Source organism: Oryctolagus cuniculus, chromosome 3, assembly GCF_051225735.1.
Source record: "Oryctolagus cuniculus isolate XC-2025 breed Fujian yellow rabbit chromosome 3, ASM5122573v1, whole genome shotgun sequence".
NCBI lineage: Eukaryota > Metazoa > Chordata > Mammalia > Lagomorpha > Leporidae > Oryctolagus > Oryctolagus cuniculus.
In genome coordinates this window covers 4,755,428-4,768,929 of record NC_142869.1, presented here as the reverse complement: position 1 = coordinate 4,768,929, position 13,502 = coordinate 4,755,428, and the positions used below count along the sequence as shown (strand labels likewise).

General features: G+C 56.2%; 1 long non-coding RNA gene across 1 annotated transcript; it reads left to right on the top strand.

Annotated features, from left to right (window-relative positions):
- Positions 1–4,924: 4,924 nt before the first annotated feature.
- Positions 4,925–6,949, top strand: LOC149127243 (uncharacterized). The gene is made up of 3 exons (XR_016231163.1): positions 4,925–5,666; positions 6,217–6,332; positions 6,604–6,949. It is a non-coding gene; the product is annotated as an uncharacterized LOC149127243 (long non-coding RNA).
- The last annotated feature ends 6,553 nt before the right edge of the window (positions 6,950–13,502 follow it).

The following is a 13,502-nucleotide window of genomic DNA, read 5'->3' as shown; positions in this document are numbered from 1 at the left end:
CTGGTGAATGACGTCAGCTGGTGCCTGCCCAGCGCTTCCTCTCTGCCCGTCACACGCCTCAGCACGTCGGGGCAGCACAGTCATCACTCACGTTACACAGAGGAGACTGGGAACTCTGCCCAGCTGGTGCAGCCGGGAACTGTGTGGAGCCCAAAACCCAGCACCTGCTCCCCGGCCCTCCCAGTGCCCCTGCCCCGCCAGGCCCCGGTGATGGATTTCTGTGCATTGGAAACCCCCGCGTGAGCAGGGGACGGTGCCCTGCGTGGATTCCGCCTGGGACACAGCAAACCTCTTGTTGCTGACACCTGGGAGTGCAAGCTTTCCGTGGAGAGGGAGAGCGGAGGGCGTTTTGCCGTAGGCTCCTTGTTCTGCATCCCCTTTGGCCGAGCAGACACTCCTGTGGCCGGCGTGGGGGTGCACGCAGCTGCTGGGCCAACTGTGGTCTCAGAGTGGGAGCTCCCTCAAGGACAGGGCCGGGGTGTGCATCATGGGCCTTCCTTGCGGGGGGATTCGCTCCAGCTGCACGGGGAGAAGGCAGGGCTGTGACAGGTGTACAAGTGTCTTCAAGAAAAGAAATACCAAACATAAAATCTCTCATTGATTTTAAAATGAAAAAGCAGGGCGGTGAGAAAGCTTTCTAGAGTGACGCTCGAGAAGCCTGGAGGTGGAGGTGGACCTGCTGGCCGGAGGTCGGCGGCTGGGGCCCCGTCTCCGCGGTGTGTCCACTTGGGACGCTCCGCGTCTCACCCGTGCCGTGCGGTTTGCACGGTTCTCCCTGTATTTTTATCCTTGCTGCAAGTGGTTTATGAGATGAGAGCGATTCAGAATTGGCGGTAAGAACCCACGGAGTAGAACGAGTATCCCAAAGTGCACAAAAATTAAAAATCAAGCAAATTCCTCATTTAATGATGCTCCTCAGCCCAGCGGGCGCGTTCAGGCAGCTCAGGGCGGCTGGGGCTGGTGCGCGCGTGTCGGTCTGTGCGTCTTCCTGGGAGGGTACTCGGAGGCTTGCGTGTTCTAAGGTTTATTGATTTATCTAAAAGGCGACAACACAGAGAGAGATCTTCTGCCTGCTGTTTCACACCCCAGATGGCTTCGACAACCAGGGCTGTGCCAGACGGAAGCCAGGAGCCTGGAACTCCATCTGGGTCTCCCACATGGGTGGCAGGGGCCCAGCTCTTCGGCCGTCACCTGCTGCTTTCCCACGTGCGTCAACAGGGCGCTGCACTGGGAGAATAAGCAAGACTCAGTGCTCTGACAACACCAGCGTCGCAAGCAGAGACTTAAGCCACCACTTCACAGTGCCAGCCCCACTACCGAGTTTTTAACAGGTTCCCACACAGTTCACAGTCAAAGGGAGCTTAACCACCACCAGCCCAGCGCTAGGAAGAACACGTCTAAGGATATACAGGGGCACCTCGGAAAGTTTCTGCAAAATGGAATTAAACGGAAGATTTTTTTGGTGCAAAATACTTCACCTTGAAATCATGCACATGAGGGTCTTCAAAAGTTTATAGAAAAATGCACACTATAGGAAATGCATAGAGAAAACACTATGCATGGATTAAAAGCATTTTTGCACTTAAATGCACTTACCCTTTAATTCCATGTCTCCATGAACTTGCCAAATCCCCTCCTGCTGTTCCGAGTCAGCACGAAGCCAAACAAAGCCAGGTTCAGGCCCTTCCTCTCCAGGGACCAGCCCCAGGCTGCCCGGCTGCACCCACGGCTCGCCCTGCCCAGGGCTGTCAACCGAGCACGTGTCACACACGTTGGACCTGTGACATCTGTGGCTCCAGTCTCCCCACCAATCTGCAGGGCCCCGTTGGAAGCCTGACCAGGATCTGCCGTGTCCAGAGCAAGTGTCCAGGGTGGCAGAGTGGTCTCAGCTGGAGAACCAGTTCCCCTCCCTTTCTCCCACTCAGCCGCCCTGTGTGTGACTTGGTCCCCGCTTGAGGTGGCTGTGGCACCACTGGGCAACAGGTCCGTTTTCCGGGCAGGAGAAAGGGGAGAGGGCGGAGTCTGGGTGTGCCGGCTGAGTCTGTCTCTCCGCACGGGAGCTTGGCCTCAGCTGCACTCTGTGGAACTCCCCTGTGTTTTGTTAGCCAGGAGGGTGCGACGCAGCCACCCCCTGGTCCTGAGGAGCCCAGAGCCGGGGTAGGGAGGGCTCCACGGGTGGGGTTCCCTGAGGGTGGAAGATGGGACAGGGCAGAGGAAAATTGGGCAGGGGACACAGCACCTACGCATGGGAGATTGCGTGTCCGGCTCTGGCGTCCCGATGAGCTGGCAAGCAGGGATTAGTGGATCAATTGGGCCTGAAAGCCGGCCTAATGCCCGCATTGTGAAAGTGCAGCCAAAGATTGTAACTCAGCGCCCACGCCCCTGAGTGACGCTGCCGTCACAAATGAATTACGGTCATGTGACTGGTTTTTTTTTTTTTTTTACTCTGCATGTTTGGTTCTCATAAAGGGACCTGACCCCACCAGGACATCGTAAAGGACGCATCAGGACCTCAAGGACATCGTAGAGCAAAACGCACCTCAAGAAAATGAGAGCTAAGGATGAGCGAAGCAGCCAGCTGTGCTTGCTGTCACGGCTGAGGTCCAGGCTGGGATGGACGCTCCCAGTCCACTCCGTTATCAACAGCACGGCCCACGAGCCCAGCCCAGGGGCAGGTGTTGGTGTGAGAAATCACAGACGCCTTTGCTCGGAGCGCTTATCCTCGGCATTGCAGGAAACCAGGACAACATGGAGGGAAGCCTCGTCGCTGAGACCTGAGACCGACCGAGACGCCTGGGCAGGGCAGGGCAGGGCAGGGAGCGAACCCGGCCAGCGGCTCTGATGGAAGAGCGTGGCAACCTGAAGCGACCAGGAACCAAAACTCAGGGCGGCCATCCAAGCACGGATCCACAGTTACGTGGGGTCCTGTCTCCCGGAGTGAGATTGGTGTCCACAGACTGCGACATTGTCCTGTTGTTTGCTTCTTGTCACCTGTGTATCTTCTTTTTAAATTTACATAGAGAGAACAAATGTCGTGTGTTTCCTATAGACAGTTTTAAGAACATAATGCTACTTCCCTCCCCACTCTCCATCCCTCCTTGCTTTTTTATTTTTTCTTTTAATTTTTGCAATGACATACTTTCAGTTTACTTTATAATCACAAGCTTAGTCCCTCACTAATGAAGAATTCAACAAGTAGTAAACAGGACACCGCTCCTCAGGAGTACAAGAGCTATAGACAGTAACCAGCGGGCACTGGTTCAAGTCCCGGCTGCTCCATTTCCAATCCAGCTCCCTGCTAATGTGCCTGGGGAAGCAGAGGAAGAAAAGTCCTTGGGCCCCTGCACCTGCATGGGAGACCTGGAGGAAGCTCCTGGCTCCTGGCTTCAGAGCAGCCCAGCCCCAGCCGTTGCAGCCATTTGGGGAGTGAAACAGTGGATGGAAGACCTCTCTATGTCTCTCCCTCTCTCTGTAACTCTGCCTTTCAAATACACAAAGTAACTCACAAAAAAGGACAAATAGCTAACCTCCAAATGCCAGTGTGCTCATTTACATTGCTATTTCTGTATTCTGTGTCCTGTTATCACAAATCAGGGGAAACAGGGTATCTTCCTGTGGCGTTGTCTTGAATTCTGATTAGCACCTTCTGCCTTCGCGACATCAGCCGGCCCCTAGGGCCACACCCGCCTCTCTGGCACCTGCCCAGAGCAGCCCACGGTCCTATCCGCCAATCCAGCTGCTGCGAGCGAGCCTCGTGAGTGATGTGATGTTTCTCCAAGGGCCAGGAACTCCCTCGCGGATGAAAACATTTCGCCAGAAACGAAACAGGGATTTATGGAGGCCGAAAGCCGCCTCTCCCTGGACACCAGAATGTGAATGTGGAAGCCTCGGGCGCTAAAGGGAAACAGGGAAGTGGGGATGCAGGGCTTCCTTCCCGCTCACCGCCACCCCGCGGCTTTCTAGAAAAGGCGGCGTGGTCCAGGTCGGGGTTTAACACGGCAGAGGAAGTCCGCCAGCGCGTATGCAACAGCCGAGATACTCAGTCTTAGTAAAAGAGTAGCTCTCCTTGGTTTCCCAAAGAGAAAACTCGGCACACACGGGAAGCCACTCAGCTTTTCCTTCGGAGTCGGTAGAGACCGGTTTGGGGCCGCAGCTTCTCTCTGGCGCTTGTTTTCAGAATCGCCCAAAGCACCCCTGATTCACGTTCCTTGCACACCCGAAGGAGTGGCTGTGAGGCCTTTCAAAAGCTGTAATTCTGGGCATTACCAGGCCTTCTAGGAAGGCGCTGAGGATAAATTGGAATCCATGCTTCCTGCATATAAATAGTCTGTGTTTATCGCAGCTCTCAAGCCCCTTGGAAAAGGTACACTCCACGCAGCCCAGTTCTTTGGAGAATGTTGAAACAGCCTCTGAATAGCTCGTGAATCTTTGAAACATCCCTGTGGGAGAGGCGTAAAAAATTCAAGAGCCATCCAATAAAAAATGCAAGGAGCCCTAAGTGCGCGGTGAAGTCAGCCCACAGACATTTTACTGGGCGTCTGGCCTGGCCCGGGGCCTGTGCTGAGCGGCAGCCAGGATCTCTTATCTGGTTGTGCTCAGGGGGACTCGCGGGGTCAACCCCTCCGCCGCCGAGGCCTCCTGGCAGGGCCAGGCAGCGCAGGGGTCACCTGGGGAGCTGACGAGCCGCACCGGGAGCTGCTGGGCGTCCTGGGCCCTCTGTGATGCCGGGGCGGGGGCGGGGCACAGCTCCTCTCCTGGGAGACCCCTCCTCCAGCACCTGCCCAGGTGATCATCACACCTCTTTGGAGAACCCTCAGAGGCCCATGACGGAGACCGAGCTCACTTTATAGCTCACTTCACCGCCTCCGCCCTGGTGGTTTCCTGCACGCCTTCTCCCCGCTCGCCCCTCGGGCGGGCCCCTCTCTGGCTGTGTTCTACAGTGCGGCTCTGGTAGCAGAGTAGGGTTGGGGTCAGCCGGCTAGAGGAAGCCGGCAGGCCGTGCAAGGAGCAGGCTGGTGCTGCCGGGGCAATCGGCATTCTGCCGTGAGCCGTGAGCATCTGTCCTGACAGCCCCGGCAGCTCCCGGTCAGAGCCCATCACTGTTTAGTTTGCTGATGGGATCTCTCTGCAAGCAGCCAGAGCCTCTCGTGCCAGAGTGGGGCCTCGGCCGCCCCCGCCGTCACTCCGCCTTTCTCCATGGCTGGCACACAGCTCCCTCCTTGGAGCTCAGAGTTGCCTCAGGGAGCAGAACCGCCATGGTATGTTATAAAGCCGTCTCGCACCCAGAGCTGCGGGCAGACACCTGGCTCTGCTTTCGCTACCAGGACCAGCCTGTGGGCCTCTGAGTCGCCTGGGAACGCTTACGGCCTTGAACCGCACGGATTCCACGTGTACTGTGCGACAGACGGGGCTGCTGCTTCTCCCTGAGTCACGCACACGCCCAGAGTACAAGAAAGAAAACGGTGTCCAACCTCGCAGGACTCGACCTGCGCCTCCCATCGGGGAAGTCGGTGCGCATGTGGAAAGCCAGCAGGTCAGCCGCACCTGTTCAGGTTCCCCACCTGCTCCAGCCTGGACGAGCACACCTGCGCCCAGCTCCTGGTCGGGCGGGACTGCAGGGCAGGCTCCCAGAGGAGCTTCCGTCTCTGGTCACAGCTCTTGAACAGGTTCCTTTGTTCTGAATTCATACTTTGGGTGAAAGTGACTTAGTGCCAACCACTGTCCCCCTCCCCCCTCCCCCCTCCCCCGAGGGCTGCCCCTGAGCGTTCAGAGCCTCTGCACGCTGGGGGCACGAGGCTCCATCCCAACACGCAGGCGCAGTGCACCCACGGGTGGGGCGGACGGTGGGCGCCGGCTGGATCTGCTGGCGGCGGGGGCTGGGCGGGGAGGAGCCCCAGCTTTTCATGGTGAGGCTGCTCCCTGTTCACGCTAAGCACTGAGCTCCCCGGAACGTCCGTCAGGGCTTTGGGAGCGTGTTCCTCTTCCTGGTTCAGTTCATTGTTGCTGTATTTATTATCCCCTTCCCCTCTGCAGAGACAGTCGCTCCGGGAGTCAGACAACACAGTAAATAAGTCTCCCGGCTTCCTCTAGGTCATCCTCAGACCGGCTGAATAACACCCATCGTGTTTCTGTCAAGACTTCACTGCTGACTTGGTCTGTACGGTGGAAGCTTTGGGACTGGTTAAACGAATTTTTTCTCTTTTTTTGATGATAAAGTTGGACTCCTGCTTCCAGCCTTGTGTGTAACCAGCGCCAAACCTGCCTGCCTACCGTTAACGCGTACGAAGCCGGGATGAGTGTATGAAACAACTGGTTTCAGATTTGGGTCCGAGGTGAGTGAAGGATTTTGAGAGAAGGAAAGCAAACAAGGGGAACCCCAGGACTGCCCCCGGCTTCCCCCTAGAAGCAGCTTCTGGATCACGGCACCCAAGAGAGGAAACCCAGGCTGACCGCACGCAGCTCACTGGGCTGGGCGGGAGGCGGGGTCCCGGCAGCCGGGGAGACTGAAAGCTATGGGTTGGGGCAGGTCAAGCTGCTGTCAGCAAGGCCAGCACCCCACGTCGGAGTGCCAGCTTGACCCTGGCTGCTCTACTTCTGACCCAGCTCCCTGTGACTGTGCCTGGGAAAGCAGAGGAACATGGCCCAACCCCTGCACCCACGTGGGAGACATAGAAGAAGCTCCTGGCTCTTAGCTTTGGACAGGCACAGCCCCAGTCATTGCAGCCATTTGGAGAGTAAACCAGTGGATGGAAGATTCTCTCTCTCTCTCTCTCTCTCTCTCTTTCTCACTCTGCCTTTCAAATAAATAAATAAACCTTTATAAAGTAAAGTGCATGGAGCCCTCACTCATGGGGACTTGGTTCCTTAGGAGCAGCCTCGCATTCCTTTGAGAGTGCATTGAACCTGGGCCGCCCCACACCATCACCTTACCAAGGTCAGAGAACGCACTACCGGGCCTGCCGGCAGAACTGACATTGGCGCTCACCCAGGTCCAACCAGCCAAGTGGAGAGACCTTGCTGAGTGCCCAGGGCGCTGGCAGAAGCACTCGGAGAGCTCATGTTTCGGTCGTAGGACAGAGCGAGCCCAAGAGTAACGGCTGCTCCAAACCAGGAGACCTAAAACCTAGAAAAGAAGCCCCACAAGATCAAAGCGGCTCAGAAACTGAACGGCCTGCCAAAAACCAAAAACAGGCAGACAGACACTAGAACGCTACCTAGAGGAAGCAAACAGGGCCCAGACCTCAGTGATGGGATCTTCACTGACCCAACTGTCGGATGATAACCCCAACATCCGATGCTTGACTGATTGGATGAGGACTGGGTGATAATGTCAATACCCAAAGTTAACGAGACAGGAGAAGGGGAGAACACATGACCCGCACCCGAAAGTCTATCAGAGACACAGACGCAGACGTGACGGGGTGCCGCAGATATGAGGTGCTTAGCAAAGGGGGGCTTCGCATCGGTTGTTAGCAGTGTGTTTGCCGTGAACTTGTCCACGTCTCCCTGGATTTCCTGCCCTGGGACCCGGTCCTCAGTGGAGCAGCATTTGAGGCGGGGCCGGCAGGAGGCCTTATGTCACGAGGATGGAGCCCTCTCGGGCGGGCAGGGTCGGTGCCCTGTGGGAACCAGGCGGAGAACGCCCCGGCCCCCCTGCCCTGTGAGGTTCTAGCAAGAAGTTGAGGCAGCAGATGAGCCTTCACCGGGCACCGGCTCTGCCAGTCCCAGCTTCCAGGAGTGTGAGAGGGAAACTGAGGCTGCGAGCAGCCTACTGAGCTGTGCTGTTTCATTGTTGCAGCCCGAATGGCAGAGACGACGCTTGAGAAGTTTAACAAACGCAAAACACAGGGAACAAATAGAGGACAGGACCAGAGGGTCTGCGAGATCTGAAAATACAACATCTGAAGTGAAAAACTGATGTAAGGCTGTAAACGCAGATAAAGCATTGGAGAAAAAAGAGTCATAGGCTAAAGATACAGCAGTACTGAAACCAGACAGATAAAAGGAAGAAATAACTTTACTGGTCCAGGTGTCAGACAATACCGAGTGGTCTAATATATGCACAGAGTCCCAGCAAAGGGGTAGGGAAAGTGAAGCAGGAAGTTATTAATTACAGGAGAACAAAATAAGAACAGCAATAGCCAAGTAGGACGGAGTTCAAGAACGCAGGACTGCTCTAACAGTCGGAGACCTATCAGAGGATGGTTTCAACAGAGAAAAAGCATTTGATACCGATTAAAGCTGATTTACGATAGCAGCTCTCTGAAAAAAGGAGCTGCAGGGAATGTCCCCAAACCAATAAATAGCAGCCGTGAAAACTGGCGCTAACACACCTGTTATTAGTGAAAGACTGGATTCGCCCTGAAATCAGAGCCGGCAACAGCGCGTAACTTCTCCACGTACATAAACATTGCACCGGAGTTTCCTGCCAACGTAATACACCAAGAAACAGAAGAAAAGGCATAAGAGCCGATAAGAAAAAATTCTCCATTTGCAGATAATATAGTTCTTTACATAGTAAATCCCAGGAAATCTCTAAAGCAATTATTAGAACTAAGAAGTGAGTTCAGTATAGATACAAGATACTGTTAATTTGCAAAAATTACTACTCATCACCTTATTTATAACAGCTAACAATTGGAAAATTAAAAACTAATCTCATTTATAGTAGTACCAAAAAAAACATAAAATACCCAAGTATCAGGGCCAGCACTGTGGCTTAGTGGGTAAAGCCACCACCCACAGTGCTGACATCCCACGTGAGTGCTGGTTCAAGTCCCGGCTGCTCTACTTCTGATCCAGCTCCCTGCTAATGGCCTGCAAAAGCAGTGGAAGACGGCCCAAGTGCCTGGGCCCCTGCACCCACATGGGAGACCCAGAAGGAGCTCCTGGCTCCTGGTTTCAGGTTGGCCCAGCTCTGGCAGTTGCAGCCATCTGGGGAGTGAACCAGCGGATGGACCTCTCTCTCTCTCTCTCTCTCTCTCTCTCTCTGCCTCTGCCTCTCTGTAGCTCTACCTTTCAACTAAATAAATAAATCTTTAAAAATATATACCCAGGTATAAATCTAATAAAATAAGTCTGAAGCTTCTGTAGTGAAAGCTATAGAATATTTCTAGATATTTATGCAGGAAAAACAAAAAAACATGCCTCCAAAGAAAGGCCACGAAGACCTGGGAAGCGTATCATAGTCGTGTCGAGAGTCTGCCTAATAGCTTGGTCCTCACCCTTTTCTTACTAAATTCATTTACAGCATGAGAATTCACGTCTAACCCAACAGGCCCACTGAGGGGCGGGGTTCAATGTGTTTTGACAAACACGTGCGCCCTGCAAGCTGCCTCACAAGCAGGACGCTGGGTGACCCTCCCGGGAAGGTCCCCTCGGCCCCATGCATCCCGGCTCATCCCCGCTGCAGCGGGCGGCCACCTGTCCTCTTAGGACGAGCTGACTGTCGGCTCCCGTCTCAGGGGCGAGGAATCACTATTTTGCTCGGCACAGTATTTGAGCTGATCTATACGCTGCAGGAATCAGTAGGGTTTTTTTTAACTGATGAGCAATGTCTTCCGCGCAGATCTGCGGATTGATAGTAGGACGCGTCTGTCCACTGTGGGGGCTGCTGTGAGCCACGTGAGTCTGCAGGGACCCAGCGTGGCCCTGGGGGAGGAACAGCTGCCTGAGGGGGGCTCTCCGCTCTGCCCCTTTTCCTTCTTTCTTTTTTCTTAGAAGGACTTATTTATTTATTTATTTATTCTGACAGGCAGAGTTAGACAGTGAGAGAGAGAGACAGAGAGAAAGGTCTTCCTTCCATTGGTTCACCCCCCAAATGGCCGCTATGGCCAGCACTGCGCCAATCCAAAGTCAGGAGCCAGGTGCTTCCTCCTGGTCTCCCATGCAGGTGCAGGGACCCAAGCACTTGGGCCATCCTCCACTGCACTCCCGGGCCACAGCAGAGAGCTGGCCTGGAAGAGGGGCAACCGGGACAGAATCCGGCGCCCCGACCGGGACTAGAACCCGGTGTGTCAGCGCCGCAGGCAGAGGATTAGCCTAGTGAGCCGCAGCGCAGGCCAAAAGGATTTATTTATTTATTTGAAACTCAGAGTTACACAGAGAGAAGGAGAGGCAGAGAGAGAGAGAGAGAGAGAGAGAGAGGTCTTCCATCCACTGGTTCACTCCCCAGATGGTCACAATGGCCGGAGCTGCGCCGATCCGAAGCCAGGAGCCAGGAGCCTCCTCCAGGTCTCCCACGTGGGTGCAGGGGCCCAAGCACTTGGACCATCTTTCACTGCTTTCCCAGGCCATAGCAGAGAGCTGGATCGGAAGTGGAGCAGCCAGGTCTGAACCGGCACCCATATGGGATGCCGGCACTGCAGGCTGAGGCTTTACCCACTACACCACAGCGCCGGGCCCTCAATGTATCTTTTCTTCCCCTCTACTTCCCCATCTTGGTCCACGTAGCATGTCAGTCCCAACATGAATCACTCTGGGAAGGGGTTAGGAAAACAATACCCCGAGGCCATCCACACACACACTTCTTCCCGTGTCGGGGGAGCTGGATGTCAGGACAGGGTGGAGACCCAGCACCCCCTTCGCAGCAGCACACGCGGCTCCCAGACAGAAGCCCGCTCACGGCTCTGCCAGGAGAACGTGACAGTCTAGGGCACCAGGCATCTGTGCAGTGGAGGGCAAGGGATACGGAGAGGACACAGGAGTGAGCATACAGGAGTGAGCACACGGGAGGTGAGCACACAGGAGGTGTGGACACAGGAGGTGTGGACGGGAGGTGAGCACACAGGAATGAGCACACGGGAGGTGAGGATACAGGAGGTGTGGACAGGAGGTGAGGACACAGGAGTGAGCACACAGGAGGTGAGGACACAGGAGGTGTGGACGGGAGGTGAGCACACAGGAGGTGAGGACAGGGGAGGTGAGCATACAGGAGGTGAGCACACGGGAGGTGTGGACACAGGAGGTGAGCACACAGAAGGTGAGGACAGGGGAGGTGAGCATACAGGAGGTGTGGACAGGAGGTGAGGACACAGGAGGTGAGCACACGGGAGGTGTGGACACAGGAGGTGAGCACATGGGAGGTGAGCACACAGGAGGTGAGCACACAGGAGGTGTGGACACGGGAGGTGTGGACACAGGGGGTGAGCACACGGGAGGTGAGCACATGGGAGGTGAGCACACGGGAGGTGAGCACACAGGAGGTGTGGACACAGGAGGTGAGGACACAGGAGGTGAGCAGATACGAGGTGTGGACACTGGAGGTGAGCACACAGGAGGTGAGCACACGGGAGGTGAGCACACAGGAGGTGAGCACACAGGAGGTGTGGACACTGGAGGTGAGGGCACAGGAGGTGTGGACACAGGAGGTGTGGACGGGAGGTGAGCACACAGGAGTGAGCACACAGGAGGTGTGGACACTGGAGGTGAGCACACAGGAGTGAGCACACAGGAGGTGAGGACACAGGAGGTGAGGACACGGGAGGTGAGGACACAGGAGGTGAGCACACGGGAGGTGAGCACACAGGAGGTGAGCACACAGGAGGTGAGCACACAGGAGGTGAGGACACAGGAGGTGAGCACACAGGAGGTGTGGACACTGGAGGTGAGGACACAGGAGGTGTGGACACAGGCGGTGTGGATGGGAGGTGAGCGCACAGGAGTGAGCACACAGGAGGTGAGGACACAGGAGGTGAGGACACGGGAGGTGAGCACACAGGAGGTGAGCACACAGGAGGTGTGAACACAGGAGGTGTGGACAGGAGGTGAGCACACAGGAGGTTAGCACACAGGAGGTGTGGACACAGGAGGTGAGGACACAGGAGGTGAGCAGATACGAGGTGTGGACACTGGAGGTGAGCACACAGGAGGTGAGCACACGGGAGGTGAGCACACAGGAGGTGAGCACACAGGAGGTGTGGACACTGGAGGTGAGGGCACAGGAGGTGTGGACACAGGAGGTGTGGACGGGAGGTGAGCACACAGGAGTGAGCACACAGGAGGTGTGGACACTGGAGGTGAGCACACAGGAGTGAGCACACAGGAGGTGAGGACACAGGAGGTGAGGACACGGGAGGTGAGGACACAGGAGGTGAGCACACAGGAGGTGAGCACACAGGAGGTGAGGACACAGGAGGTGAGCACACAGGAGGTGTGGACACTGGAGGTGAGGACACAGGAGGTGTGGACACAGGCGGTGTGGATGGGAGGTGAGCACACAGGAGTGAGCACACAGGAGGTGAGGACACAGGAGGTGAGGACACGGGAGGTGAGCACACAGGAGGTGAGCACACAGGAGGTGTGAACACAGGAGGTGTGGACAGGAGGTGAGCACACAGGAGGTTAGCACACAGGAGGTGTGGACACAGGAGGTGAGTACACAGGAGGTGTGGACAGGAGGTGAGCACACAGGAGGTTAGCACACAGGAGGTGTGGACACAGGAGGTGAGTACACAGGAGGTGAGGACACAGGAGGTGAGCACACGGGAGGTGTGGACATGGGAGGTGAGCACACAGGAGGTGAGGACACAAGAGGTGAGCACACAGGAGGTGAGCACACAGGAGATGAGCACACAGGAGGTGAGCACACAGGAGATGAGCACACAGGAGGTGAGCACACGGGAGGTGTGGACATGGGAGGTGAGCACACAGGAGGTGAGGACACAGGAGGTGAGCACACAGGAGGTGAGCACACAGGAGATGAGCACACAGGAGGTGAGCACACGGGAGGTGTGGACATGGGAGGTGAGCACACAGGAGGTGAGGACACAGGAGGTGAGCACACAGGAGGTGAGCACACAGGAGGTGTGAACACAGAGGTGTAGACACAGGAGGTGAGGAGACAGGAGGTTAGCACATGGGAGGGAGGACTCCTCTCCCGGATCCTTTGGCCCCCGGCTCACGGTTTTTGCTGGATGGTGCCCTCCGCCAGGCTCTGTGCCGGCAGTTTGGGCATCAACAGTGCCATCGAGCCTCCCCAACATTGATTATTGAAAAGTGAGCAGCTCAGTTTTGCTAGAGCAAACACGGGCTCCTGCTGCAAGGCCGCAGGTGCCGAGAAGCCCCCCAAGTGCCCGGCTGGTGTCGGTCCCCTGCCCGTCCAGTGCTCCTGGAAGACTCACCTGTGTGTGCACGTCTCCGCGTATTTCAGCAGTTGCATTGGGATGCAGTTCGTGCAGCCCACAACTCACCCAAAGTGTCCAAGTGCACACTGAGAGAGAGAGAGGGAGAGAGAGAGAGAGCGTGAGAGAGGTCTTCTATCTGCTGGTTCATGCCTTAAATGGCCACAATGGCCAGGCTGAAGCCAGGAGCTGTGCTGGGCCTCTCATGTGGTGCGGGGCCCGCGTGTGTGCACCGTCCTCCAATGCTGTCCCAGGTGCGCTAGCAGGGAGCCGGATCAGACGTGGGGCCAGCAGTTGCTACAATCCCACCTTTGGATTCCAGCCACCCTGGTGGCATCAAGTGGAATCCCTCTGCAGTCTTAAAGACGCAGACATTTTAGG